The following is a 13,082-nucleotide window of genomic DNA, read 5'->3' as shown; positions in this document are numbered from 1 at the left end:
AAAACAAAACAACAACAGCGAATGCTTACACTCAGAGATAGCTTGTCATCTTCGTTTAGGAATGCCTATTTTCCACTCTTTCAACAACACACATCCAGCCCACCTTGTGACCTGTCATTGGAAGGCTTTAGGCATACCAAAATGAAAAGATACGATCTCTGCCTGAAGGAATCTGGCGATCTAATGGGCACCCAAATGAATGTGTGTCTAAAGTACAGTGTTAGGTTAGGAAACAGCCCCCACACATGCCATTTGCCAGGGTGAGTCACAGCTTACCTATTATTTGAGGTGACAGAATCATATAGAGTGCAAGTGACATATTCACCGTGCTGTATCCCTGAAATCTTTTCATCTGTCCCAGCTCTCTATTGCCACTGAAACGTTTCTATTTTAATCCCTTGTCTTTCCATCTATTAGAGTAGCACCCCATTGAGTCTCCAGAGGAGAAACTCCTGATCTCTACTCCCATGATTACAGGGTCAAAAACAGAGAAAAAAGAAACTTCATTGTGAGTCTCAAGTCTACCCTTGACACTGCTGAAAGTTACCTAAGAGGTAGAAATAATTATGGGATTCTTCTGCTTTTTCCTGAAAGTGTTCACTCTGATTTTCTTAGCAAGGAATTTAAGGCCCTTTGTAATATAATATGACGTTGATCTGCCTTTCTGCCACTATTTCCCATTAACTTCATATTCCATCCTAGAGAAGACAACATTTCCTGAGTATACCATGAATTTCCACAACTTCAAAATGCAACTCTAGTGAAATCAGGTTCGTGAAGTTTTCCCTATTCTTCAGGCAATGTAAATTACTCTCTCTTCAGAGCCTTTAACTCCTATATCTAGAAAAGCACTTATCATAGTCTATAAACACTTTTATTGTATAAATTAGTGCTTTAACTACAGTCTAAGCAATATGAAGACAGGAAAGAATCTTCCTCTTTGAATCCCCAGCATCTAGAAATGTCCCTAGCATATGACAAGTGTTTGATAAATGTCCTTTGAGGGAATGATGATGTAGATGATTTTAATAAAAGTGTTGTGTGCCAGTGCCTTGATCAAGTTGGTGCTGTGAATGAGTTTTGAGGCATAGTTTGCTTGTTTGAAGGCAGTTTCTTTCCTGTTTAGGAAAAAAAAAAAGCAGCTCAAATGAGTCTCCCAAAAAAGTGAACTGAGGTATTAAGGCTTCCGGCTCTGTGTTGCCCACTAGTGGAGCCTGTGCTATGCCAAGTGGGGCCTGTTTAACATCCTTGGAAGGGCTCTCTTGAAGTAGGTACACTTTCTAGGGCAAAGAAATGAACAATCACTGCAAAAAGTCTTATTACACGTTGGGAAACATTTCTGGAATTTCTGCATGGGATTGTTCAAAACAAACCTCTCCATAGCTGACTCGCTAGCTGTTTTTTATTATTTTTTTAAGTGAAAGCAAACTTGTTAGAAAAGTAAAGGAATAAAGAATGGCTACTCCACAGGCAGAGCAGCCCCTAGCTGGTTTTTAAATCTCCTTCTCTTGCTGCTTGTGACACATCTCCATATTTCATTTGTTTGTTTCCTTATCTAGATGTGAAGTGATCATTTGAAGGGGTCCTTTGGTTCAAGTCAAATGCATGCCTCAACCCAGCAGAGCCAAAGGGATACTTGTATGATGTACATCAGATTATGTCATTCTTCTGCTCAAAACTCTCCAATAAAAGCTCACCATTCCCTTCAGAGAAAAGCCAAAGGCCTTTAAATGGCCAACAAAGCCTATGATCTGCCCCCTCCTCTTCTCCCTTTACTTCTCTTCATCTCTCCCGCTGACTCACTTGATTTCAATCCTACTTGCCTGGTATGTTCCTCCAGTAACACTCCCACTTCAGGGACTTTGCACTGACTGTTTCTTCTGCCTGGAGCCCACTTTCCCCAGCTTTGCACATGGCTAACTCCCTTACTTTCTTCAGGTGCTTGCTAAAATACCATCCTCTCAATGAGGCCTACCCTGAGCATCCTATTTAAAATTGTAATCTGCTGGTCCCTCCCCCTACAAACTCTCAAATTTCATCATCTTTCTTTACGTTTTTGCTTATAACACTTATCACTTTCTAATATACCATATAATTTACTTATTTACATATTTATTTCTTAATATCTATAACTGTCTACGAGAATACAAGATCCATGAAGTCAGGGACCTTTTTCTGTTCTTAATGTTGTATTCCAAATGGGAGACTGTTGCTTGGCTCATTGTAATCACTCAGTTAATAGCTCTCACATTAATTAATCCTTGCCACCTCTTCTGTGCTGGAATTTGTCCATGATAGAAGCCCCCTGATCTGCCAGACTAGTATTGTCCTAATATTTTATTCAGTCCAGATTCTGTAATGCTTTTATTGTCAGTAAAGCATGTGAAAGGAAAATAAATCTTGAGTCCTCAAATCACTAAGCTAATACAATTCCTCTTTTTTTTTTTTTTTTTGGAGTTTTGCTTCCAACAAGGAAAGCAAGATTTCCTGTTTCCATGATGATGGAAGGCAGGTAATTCCTTTATGGAGTTTGAGCTCGCTTCTGACATGGAAGATGAGATTTTTTTCCCCCTGCTTCTAGGAAGGTAGAGAGTGGTCTACAGCCTGAGACTCATCCCTAGGTAAGTAACTGAATTAGGGTTTGTCTTGGTTAAATTTAAGATTAACAACCAGCTGGTCTTAATTTCTCCTTACCATTACAACACTCAGTGATCTTATAAGTTGTGCCATCATTTGTTTTGCTTATTGTTTCTTTGTTGTTTCAGCCTTTTCCCATTGGGTTGATCAACTCTATCTGACTTTATCAAATCCAAAGGAAGTTGCAAATGATGGGGAACAAGGCCTCTGAAATGGCTAAATTCCCATACACACACAAAAGATGGTGTTGTGGTTGGGGAGAAAAATGGCCAGCAAAAGGAAAAAAAAGAGGAAACATTTTTTATTTTGACTAATAAAGGGGCCTTATTTACGTAACAAGGCCACCTTTTTCCCAGCCAGGCCAAACTGAAAGCAATGGCTGTTGCCCATACTGCAGTTTGATAGCTAAGGTTCTGCCTTCTTATTTTTCCCATCATGACAGCCTGGGTTTGGTTCCTATATCAGTTTGATACTTGGTACTGCTGAAATAGCAGCAGTTTGTCCTAGTTGAAATTTAGTAATGGGATTTTAAAACATTTTTTTTTAAAGGAGATCAGTGGTTAAAAGTCATCTTAATTAAAAGCTAACATCCAAAATGTGTGCGTATGTGTGTGCATGTGTGTGTGTTTGTATTTAAAAGGCCTTCATGGTTTTTTTTTTCCTCCTAGGATCCTTTTTATTGGAGCAAAAGTTTTTTCCTCTCACTTGACTGAATTTTGTTTTCTTCACTAATGGCTATTGCAACAGAGGCTACTCTGGGGTTTTTAAGGAAGAGTGTTTTAGACACTTAGAAATGTCTTTGTTAAAAAAAACTTTTAAGTGTACTATAAAAGCAGCAGTGGTCTAATCTCAAAATAATTCCTCTGCCCAGAGCTCAGAGATCCATTTAAAAAATAGGTAGTTCCTATCTAAATAAAATTGGTCTCCTTATTACAATCCTTGATAGATTTCCATAATGTTATGTTTGACTTGGCATCCATCTTTAATCTCCCTCTAGCACCACCAGACATTTTCTCTCTGTACCTTATGATGTAAATTTTGCTATTTTATTTTCACCTGAGTTGTTTCCTTTAATATGCAAATTTAAGGCTACTTAACTGACAGCTGCCTCAGGCTGTGAAAAGGTTATCAAGAATCTGAAAGTCTGAGATGGGGAAAAAAAGATATTTATGAATCTATAAGAGTACTTCTATCGGCATGCCTAATACGTCTATGTATTTATGTGTTGTGTACATAATGTTTCACTACTGAAAATATGTGAGAACTCTAAATAATTGGCTTAAAGAAAAATAAAAGCACTTAAATCAAATACTTTATCAGAAAAAGGAAAGGCTAGTCAAATGCTTTTTCAAGTTTACGTGACTTAAGTAAAATCTTTAATAAATAAGCTAGCTTTAAAATTATTGGTAAAGTAATATTAGAAATGTCTTAAGAATTGCCAGCATACAGTTTTGTTTGCTTTTATTAACCAAGCAATTTCATACTTATCCCTGCCAAATACTATAAGGTGTCAAAATTTAGCACAGGGGTTACAAAACTCTAAACCTATCCCAATACAGAATGAACTTTCCTTGTATGATCCTTAATAAGTAAGACATTGATATTGGTTTAATGAAAATAACTACATTTTGAATTATTTAGTAAAATTACCATAACTTCTAATCTTGTGGCTTTGGGCAGTATATTCCACAGGTAGTAAGGAGATACGTTTTGGGAAAGGACTGTTACCATCTTTGTTTCAAAGCTAAACTATAAACTAAGTTCCTCCCAAAGTCCAGGAATGAATAAGGATAGCTTGGAGGTTAGAAGCATGATGGAGTAATATATTTTCTACTGCCTCAGTTAGAATTTTGCAATGGTGAATTTCATAACTTTAAATGATGACTATCACAGTTTTCATAAATAATCATTCTTTCTAAAAAAAAAAAGTGTCCTTTTTAAAAAGGTGAACAATTTTTGTCAATTCAAATCTTATTTAAAGGTTATGTATAAAACAAGGTAAAAGGAACCAGGAAATAAGAGAAATGCAAAGAAAGGTATAGAAATAAAGATGTGTTTTTTGCTAAGAAAGCTTAAAGAGAAATAATTTTGTATGAGAAAGGATTGAAACCACCTTTGTAAAAATCATAACTGAGAAAATGATGACAGTGAAAGATATTAGACCTAACTGACCCCATCTTGCTTCTAACCTCTAAACTGTCCTTATTTATTCCTGGGCATAGGCTGAACTAGCTTTGGGAAGGAATTTGGTGTATAGTTTATATCATAACCCTTCCCAAAAGGCTAAACTGTTCTTGTAAAACAAATGAAAGGCCACAGGCCACGAGCCACCAAGTCAAGATAAGAGGGGCTGGAATTCTAAATATTACCCACCATTATTCCTGAGATCAGATTTGTAACTTCCCCAATTACTCTTGAAATAATCACTATTGTGAACCTAAGTTCATCCTTCTGAAATGTCTTTTCAGGTTTTTGCATTTATAAGAACCAGATAGCCCCACCTGGACCTACCAACCAGTTCTGTGGCCCCCACCTGGGAACTGACTCAACAGGTGAGAACAGCTTTGACTCCCTATTATTTTATCCCCAAGCCAACCAATCAGCACTCTCAATCACTGCCCTACCCCTACCGACCAAATTATCTTTAAAAACACTGATACTCAAGTTTTCAGGGAGACTGATTTGAGTAATAAAACTCTGGTCTCCTGCACAGCTGGCTCTGCATGCTGTGAGATTGCAATAGAGAAATTCTTTCTCTATTGCAATCGCCCTGTCTTGATAAATTGGCTCTGTCTAGGCAGCAGATAAAGTGAACCTCTTGGGCAGTTACAGAATATTGTATGGTAAATTTAGACCTAGAATAAAATGACTGTTTTTTTAAGAAAGAAGAATGTTCAGGACAAACCAGAAAGTCCAAACATGTCATTAATGGCATGTGTAAGTCACAATAAAAGGATTTATTAAAAAAAAAAACAACTCATATATGATCAAGTTGTCTATAATTAAAGGGAAAATATAATGGTCTTTCTAGAGGTTGGGCTTGATGTAAAAAAAAAACACTTAAACACTAAAGAATTGATTATAACAATAAAATTTCCTAAAGGGATTGATTTACTCTTAATAAATTATAAGAGATTTAACATTTTTTTAACCCAAAGTTCAACTTTTGGTATATCTCACTGTTTTCTGTTTTCTCTCCCTTTTTAAAATGGGTGAAATATAACACTCTCCTTCAACTCATTTTCAGCTCATATAAGTTTTTTTTTTTTCCCTCAAGTTCTGTCTGTTGTGGCCCAGTGCTAACAATACGTTCTTAAAGATGTAAAGGAAATGTTTTCTTCCAAAATAATATTCTATACATTGCAAGTCTTTTCTTTTGCCTTTTGGTAACTGGCCTAACAGATTTTACGTTTTATTAAAATAATTCATATACCATTATAATTAAAGTTTTGGTTTGCTTAGAAAATACTTGGGTTTAAATTTTTTTTAATTGAGGTTATTACATCCATGTATCTTTCTGTGTGTGATTTTAAAGTGCTTGTGACATTAAGTTACAGGGCTTTGACTCTGGGTTTAAAAAAGACAATAAGCCTTGCTAAATCTTAAACACTGACAGCAATTAAAGCCTTATCCTCAGGCCCCATAGAGGATGCCAAACAAAATAAACTTCATTCCTGAGACACAGAGTGAGAAATTAAAGCCATTCAATTCCACAAGGCCCAGGGACTACTGCAGAAGAGGTAGGCATGTGAGGTTGTGAGGGCAGATTTTAAGAGATAAAATAAGTTCAGTTTTTGTATAATTTAACCATTAATGTCAAAGGCACACTAATGCAAGACTAGCATATGGGTAAAATTTGGAAAACAAATTTAATTGGCTTCATGTTGTTTTTATTAGGGCTTATTGTTTGGAAAATTAAGTGTTCTCGCTCAAAGAATGAGGTTTTCTCTTTTTTTGAAGTCCTTGAGTTATCACTTTGGTGATACCAAGTATTTTATTTATTTTGTGATATCAAGTATTTTATTTATTATTATTATTTTTTAAGATAGAGTCTTGCTCTATTGCCCTGGCTGGAGTGCAGTAGCCTGACCTCAGCTTACTGCAATCTCTGCCTCTCAGGTTCAAGCAATTCTCCTACTTCAGCCTCTCAAGTAGCTGAGGCTACAGATGTAGTCTGCTAATTTTTGTATTTTTAGCGGAGATAGGATTTCACCATGTTGGCCAGGCTGATCTTGAACTCCTGACCTCAGGTGGCCTGCCCACCCTGGCCTCCCAAAGTTCTGAGATTACAGGCATGAGCCACCACATCCAGCCTGGTATCAAGTGTTTTAAACCTTTGACATTTGACAAATTTTTCAAAATCAAATTACAAATTATGTCTTTTCTGACCAAATTAACCCTTTAAGATATTATTAATAGGTTCCCTAAAGTCCAAAAATGACATATTTGGCTTATTTGGTATAGAAATTATACAGGAAGCATTGTCAAATATGAAATGGTGTTTAGTTTTCCTTGGGCTGTATTTGTATAAATATGTTACTGGTAGTGTTCAAAAATTAAGTGAAAATCCTATAATTCTGCTACGACTTAGTGTATGTTATTAGCAATAATTATAATTGTTACGTTAAATTATTGTGTGACACAGAGGTAACAAATTTCCTTGTCAATTGTGTCTTTGACTATGGCTGCCCTTGTTGTCTTGTTTTGGTCCTCTTTAGAAGGTAGTTTTATAATCAGCTATAAAACTCTAACAGGTGCTCTTGAATGCAGGTTTCTGACAACTTTGGCAACTGTGGCATCAGAACAGAGGAAAAACTTTCAGGGCTCATGGAGAGCTGAAATGTTCTTGAATATCAGGCAGAATAGGAATTAACTGCATGGACTAAACTAATAAAAGCCTAAAATATTCTTTTTAACTTTTTGCTTAAAATGTTGCTGATCCTTTGTTTTTTCAGAGTCAAGAAGACTTTTAATCTATTTACAGCTTTCAACAATTGAGTAAAGTATACTCCTTTGAACAAAATTTGGAGCATACTTGTTTCTACCTGATTTCTACAGAATTTGAAAACTATTTGTGAGTATTCTTAATTTATTATAATAGTTATTTGCATAAGTGCAATAAGAATCTGTTTTCATTTGTAACAGGACACAACTGGAGAAACTGGTTATTTTACCAAGGCTTTGACTGGAATGGTGTGCTTTCCTTTAAGGAATAAAACTTGACTTATGTAGCCAATAAAAGCCCCTTGGAAAAACTGGCCTCATACCTTTGTCTACACAGTCCCTCTACAGGGTTCCTGACCTGTAGTAAGTAAAGAATGTCACTTTCTGACAGGCCCAGGAGCCCCAAGTTTATCTTGGAACTCCAAAAGGAGAGGATCACCCAACTCATAGGTATTTGATGGTCCAAATCCATGGCTGGGCTCGGCTTTAAAAAAGTCTTATCTGAGGTTCCTTCTACAGAACAAAATTCCATCAAAGCTAATTTAAAAGCCTGTGTAAAAAAAAAATTATCTTTGCTGCACTGTATGCAAATAATCAAGCCAAGTATAATAAAGCAAATCAGTCCTACCATGATTTATCTTTTGTAAAAATGGGAAGCTGAAGAGAAAAAAATTATGATTCAAAAACTATAGTACACTTGATATGGTTTCGCTGTGTCCTCACCCAAATCTCATCTTGAATTGTAGCTCCCATAATTCCCATGTATTGTGGGAGGGACCTGGTGGGAGATAATTGAATCACAGAGGGCAGTTCCCCCCTACTGTTCTCATGGTAGTGAATAACTCTCATGAGATCTGATGGCTTTATAAGGGAAAACTCCTTTGCTTGATTCTCATTCTCTCTTGTCTGCCACCACTTAAGATGTGCCTTTTGCCTTTTGTCATGATTGTGAGCCCTCCGCAGCCATGTGAAACTATGAGTCCATTAATCCTCTTTTTCTTTAAAGTTCCCAGTCTTGGTTATGTCTTTATCAGCAGCATGAAAATGGACTGATACAACACCTGTTGTTAGATTCTAGTCTTGCCTAATGTTTTTCAATTTTTATTATTTTCTACAGTTTGGACTTAATTCTAATTTTTCTTGGCTACAAGCCTGCAAAATAATGTTTTTAATTTTTTCCCTTTTTCCCCCCCATTTTTCCTAATTTGGAGTAAAAAAATTAAGCTATGCTTTTGTAAAGCCCTGTGAACTGAAGTTAGACAACTAAACTTCAGAAGAAAATAACAGCAACCTATTTACATACACAAGCCACTTTCATAACTGCCTACTGCTACATGGACTTCAAAGCAATGTGGCCTTTATTGATTTCCCAGGATTCTTTTGTTCATTGTTTTTCTCCCTTTCTCCCCTATTTTCTGTTCATAGGATATGAGACTTCACAGCCTGCTAAAAATGAGCTCTCTTAATAACCCGTCTAGGAATAAACCATCCTAACCATGAGAGATCAGACAAAATGTGAGACCAGAGACTCATTTTCTTCTAAAATGCTTTCTCCAAAAGATTTTTTAAAAGAAAAAGGGGGAAATGTGAAAGGAAAATAAATGTTGGGGCCACCAAATCACTAAGCTAAAGGGAAGAGTCAAGCTGGGAACTGCTTAGGGCCAACCTGCCTCCCATTCTATCCAAAATCACTCCTCTGCTCACTGAGATAAATGCATATCTGGCTGCCTTCTTTCGAGAGGCTAATCAGAAACTCAAAAGAATGCAGCCATTTGTCTCTTATCTGCCTATGACCTGGAATCTCCCTCCCCACTTCAAGTCTTCCCACCTTTGCTTCGAATTGTCCCTCCTCTCCAGACAGAACCAATGTTCATCTTGAATACGTTGATTGATGTCTCATGTCTCCCTAGAATGTATAAAACTGAACTGTGCTCTTGCTGCCTTTGGCACATATTGTTAGGACCCCCTGAGGCTGTGTCATGGGTGTGCATCCTCAACCTTGGCAAAATAAGCTTTCTAAATTAGCTAAGACCTGTCTCAGATTTTTGAGGTTCCCAAGCATGTTGTATCTTTCCTTAGGCCCAGGAAACAAGATGATACAAACAACTGATCAGAGTTGCTTTGCAAAATTACCACAGTTGGGGAATCCAGCAGTCATCCTCATCCTAACCAGCTTCAGACTATAGATTTCCACTTCTAGTATTTTTTTCTTCATAAAACTTATTTTCCCATAATAATCATTGTGCCTATCCAGAACCTAATTCTTAGCACCAACGTGTCATTGTAACATATAACACTGATGCAAGCAAAAATACTGGAGTCTGAATTTAAATCTGATATCTGTTAGGTGATAAGACCATAGGGAACTTAAGTGAACCCATTCTGCACACAAAATTCAGTGCATATTATGGTGAATGGGAGTATCTGACCTTGTAGTTAATTTGGTTTTTATTTTACAAAGACAAGACTTTAGCTCAGGTTAATTCTCATTTCAGGAGAAACATAGTATATTTGGCTCAGCACCTGAGATGCTCTCCAGTTGTGATGGTAGCATTCCTCATTCTAGGGATTATGGACGCAGGCCAAGCCTGCTCCTTGATACTGAAAGTAAGCAGCAGAATCTGCCCAGCAATCCTTAGGGGACTTGTCAAGTGTCTGGAACCTAACACACAAAAGAGAAGGGCCATTTTATGCTGGGCCACCTCTTCTAGTCCATTCCCTCTGCCTGTTGTCTATCTGATGCAGCAGTGCTGGAGCTTTGTGGCAGATGTATTCCTAAGTGGTGGTGGGTGGTCTAGAGGGGGATGTATGAAATGCAATTTAAGAAACCAGCTTATTTGGCCAAGGTTGGGGGATACATTTTCTGTAACAGATAAGAATAAATGGTTACAGGACTTCAATACTTTGTTACTGGATTTAGACTCGTATATGAAATGAAATAAATGGCCAGATAGGTGCTAAGAATTTAAATAGTTCACTTGTTATACCGATTGTTTCACAAGATACAAGCAATTCAAAACTGAATCTTCCATCTCTCTTCCAAGTTCTCAGTCTAAAGAATGAACTCTTGTGAAAAGAGGAAAGGGAGACATGAAGCTTGGGATTGGGAGTAGATGTGTTAGAGGCTAAGAGGTGGAAATGCTGGCCTTCTACCGACTACCACCTAAAGAGCTCACTATCACAAGATAAGATGACTTTCCTGTGAAATCCATTCCCTCCTTGAGCCCTGTGGCCTGACATAGATCTGAGACAATCTGGGAGATACACTCCAGTTACTTAATGTTAAGGAAGATTAGGAAATGGAGCCCAAGGAAGTTAAGCCAAATCCTGGGATCACAGACTGGACTCTGATAGTTTCAGACATCACTTATATATAGATACTCCCTCACTCAGGCTTCCATTCCAGTGGGAAAACATACTCCTGATAGTCCTGTATGTCCCTGATTTGTCTGCTTTTGTTGAGTCTTGAGTCATGGGTAATATTAGGCATATAGCCGCTCCCTTTCTCTGTGTTCATACAGGTCCATTCATTCATCCAATAAATATTTTCTTAGCATGTACCTGCCAAGCATGGTTATAAATGCCAGAGATATTGTACCTGCTCTCAGGTCCTCACAGTCTTACCCACATTCACAAATAGAGACATGCAGATTTTATTGGAAAAAAAATTAACTGGCTGCTACGCAAAGCTTTAAACTGAGGTGAACAGGACTATCTTCACCTGGTAGTCAGGGTAACTGGGTTTCAGCCCAGAATCTTTCACTGACAAGCTGTGTGACCTCGGGAAAGTCACCTCTCTTTTCTGGCCTCATCTTCACCTTCTGTAAAGTGAGACCCTTGGTCTAGGATGGGTGATCTCTAAGCTTCTTTCTCAATTTCACATTTTGTAATAACCCATTTTTTAATAAATATAGGCCCTGTGTCTGTTGTAGGAAAAGCTGATATTATTATCTGGGGAAAATTAATAATAAGCCTAGATTTTTTTTTCCTAGTGCATTGTAGGAACTAGTATATTTTCTAAGCCACAGCAGGAACTGTGGCCTGAGCTCAAGGAATGGTATAGTACAGGCCTCTCAGACCTTCACATACCAGAACTTCAGAGAAAGCTCATGGTAAAAGCAATCAATACAGCATAGCAAAGAAAAGACAGATGACAACTGCAGTGGCTTCTTGCCCCGCCTTGATGAGATGGGAAGGGGAAGATAGCAGGTGGGGCAGACAAGGCTGCCCTTGGGACAGTTTGTGCTTCACAGTGTTGTGAAGTCCAAGTAAGAGGGTTTTGTCTATTCTTTTTTCTGTGTGTTTAAACAGAGTTATACAACAACTGAATTAGTCTGCTTGCCCAAACACCCTGCCATAAAAATCATCAAACAAGCATGGAAGAATCTTACTGCTGGGCCTTTGCCAGCAGAGTGCTAGGATTTCTGGAAGCTGGGCATCTTCTCACACACAGTGGCCAGCATTGGCTTTGGAGTTTCTTACCTTCTCCTAGTGCCTGAGAACTTCGATTTGCCCCCAAAGAGACTGCCCAGGTCCAGGGCAATGGTATTTGACATCAGATCCTCAGTGCATGGGAGTAAATATGCCCCCTTCAGGTGTGGCACAGACTTGAGACTTATGCTGAGGTCAGGACTCACAGCTGCCTCCCAGGGCTGCTGTCCCAGATGGCCCCTTCCCATGCACCGGTCACTGTGGAAGGATTAGCGTGCGTGCGTGTGTGTGTGTGTGTGTGTGTGTGTGTGTGTGTGTGTGTCTCTTTGTGTCAGTTTTTCTGTGAAGCAAGCAGTCCAAGGGACCGGCAGGAGGATTTGATTATAACTGCCTAGAGGCATCTGATGCAAGTGAGCCCTGGTTTCTTGTGGTTGATATACTTGCGCAAGGAAAAGGAAGCTGAGAAGGAATCAGACAAAGCTGAGCAAGAAGCATGAAGGCAGGAGGAAATAGCTGAAAGAAGACAAAGGAGCCCAGCTCAGACACAGGTGGTTAGCAGTTCCTCAGGTCTCTTTTCGGGGTCCAGGCTTTGTGAGGCTCTGCTGGACCACAGGCATCAGCCACTCCTGAGGGAGGCAGCTCTGCACAAAGAGGATACAGTAGCTGGAATAGCCAATTCATCCAGCTAGGAATCTTCTGGCCTCACAGCATCTAAAGGGAAAATGCAGAAAGCAAGCCAGGATTCTTGATTATGGGACTCCCTGCGCAGTGCGAGGCCCTAGCAGAAGTTGGACATCATCTAAGAGTTCCGGCTTCAAATCTCAGTATCGTGTGGTCTTTGTGCACCCTCTTGTGGCATGAGCAGTGACTTGAAGACTTACCCAGAACAGGATCATTTCCACTGGGATTATCATATACCAAAGTCCATCCTCAAAACCTGGTCTCCACTCTCACAAAAGGACCACACACAAATGTCATCCAATTGAAAGTTCTATTTCAGAAGTCTTTTGTCTACTCTCATTATTCCAGTAATGATTCCGGTAAGCTAAACATTGTTTAAGTTTCAAAAG

General features: G+C 38.5%; 1 long non-coding RNA gene across 1 annotated transcript in view; it reads left to right on the top strand.

Annotated features, from left to right (window-relative positions):
- LOC108294586 overlaps nt 1-9,178 on the top strand; it is a 9,670-nt gene extending 492 nt beyond the window's left edge. Inside the window, exons 2-5 of the long non-coding RNA XR_001821098.2 lie at nt 2,458-2,621; nt 5,106-5,189; nt 7,593-7,711; nt 9,007-9,178. This is a non-coding gene — a long non-coding RNA (uncharacterized LOC108294586). The remainder of the gene's footprint in view (nt 1-2,457; nt 2,622-5,105; nt 5,190-7,592; nt 7,712-9,006) is intronic.
- Nucleotides 9,179-13,082: the final 3,904 nt, after the last annotated feature.

This window comes from Cebus imitator, unplaced genomic scaffold, assembly GCF_001604975.1.
Source record: "Cebus imitator isolate Cc_AM_T3 unplaced genomic scaffold, Cebus_imitator-1.0 Scaffold590, whole genome shotgun sequence".
Taxonomy (NCBI): domain Eukaryota; kingdom Metazoa; phylum Chordata; class Mammalia; order Primates; family Cebidae; genus Cebus; species Cebus imitator.
Note: the sequence above shows the minus strand (reverse complement) of the source record. Positions and strands in the feature narration are given on the sequence as shown.